Source organism: Limulus polyphemus, unplaced genomic scaffold (genome assembly GCF_000517525.1).
Source record: "Limulus polyphemus unplaced genomic scaffold, Limulus_polyphemus-2.1.2 Scaffold5452, whole genome shotgun sequence".
NCBI classification, from domain to species: Eukaryota; Metazoa; Arthropoda; class Merostomata; order Xiphosura; family Limulidae; genus Limulus; species Limulus polyphemus.
Genome location: NW_013671062.1, coordinates 31,694 through 33,099, shown reverse-complemented (window position 1 = coordinate 33,099; position 1,406 = coordinate 31,694).

The window sequence follows — 1,406 nt, the reverse complement described above, 5'->3', positions numbered from 1 at the left end:
ATAGTCTTACTAACACCGTTGGTAAGTCATACAAGGTGTATATTATAGTCTTACTAACACCGTTGGTAAGTCATACAAGGTGTATATTATAGTGTTACTAACTCTGTTGGTAAGTCATACAAGGTGTATATCATAGTCTTACTAACACTGTTGGTAAGTCCTATAAGGTGTATATTATAGTGTTACTAACACTGTTGGTAAGTCTTACTCGGTGGATATCATAGTGTTACTATCACTGTTGGTAAGTCCTATAAGGTGTATACCATAGTGTTACTAACTCTGTTGGTAAATCATACAAGGTGTATATCATAGTCTCACTAACACCGTTGGTGAGTCCTATAAGGTGTATATCAAGTCTTACTAACACCGTTGGTAAGTCCAATAAGGTGTATATCATAGTCTTACTAACACTACTGGTAAGTCTTACACGGTGTATATCATAGTCTTACTAAGACCGTTGGTAAGTCCTATAAGTTGTATATCATAGTCTTACTAACACCGTTGAGTGAGTCCTATAAGGTGTATATCATAGTGTAACTAACTCTGTTAGTTAGTCCTATAAAGTGTATATCATAGTGTTACTAACACCGTTGGTAAGTCCAATAAGGTGTATATCATAGTCTTACTAACACTACTGGTAAGTCTTACACGGTGTATATCATAGTCTTAATAACACTGTTGGTAAGTCCGATAAGGTGTGTATCATAGTCTTACTAACACCGTTGGTAAGTCCTATAAGTTGTATATCATAGTGTTACTAACACCGTTGGTAAGTCCTATAAGGTGTATATCATAGTGTTACTAACACCGTTGGTAAGTCCTATAAGGTGTATATCATAGTCTTACTAACACTGTTGGTAAGTCCTATAAGGTGTATATCATAGTCTTACTAACACTGTTGGTAAGTCCTATAAGGTGTATATCATAGTCTTACTAACACTGTTGGTAAGTCTTACTCGGTGGATATCATAGTGTTACTATCACTGTTGGTAAGTCCTATAAGGTGTATACCATAGTGTTACTAACTCTGTTGGTAAATCATACAAGGTGTATATCATAGTCTCACTAACACCGTTAGTGAGTCCTATAAGGTGTATATCATAGTCTTACTAACACCGTTGGTAAGTCCAATAAGGTGTATATCATAGTCTTACTAACACTGTTGGTAAGTCCTATAAGGTGTATATCATAGTCTTACTAACACTACTGGTAAGTCTTACACGGTGTATATTATAGTGTTACTAACTCTGTTGGTAAGTCATACAAGGTGTATATTATAGTGTTACTAACTCTGTTGGTAAGTCATACAAGGTGTATATTATAGTGTTACTAACTCTGTTGGTAAGTCATACAAGGTGTATATTATAGTGTTACTAACTCTGTTGGTAAGTCATACAAGGTGTATA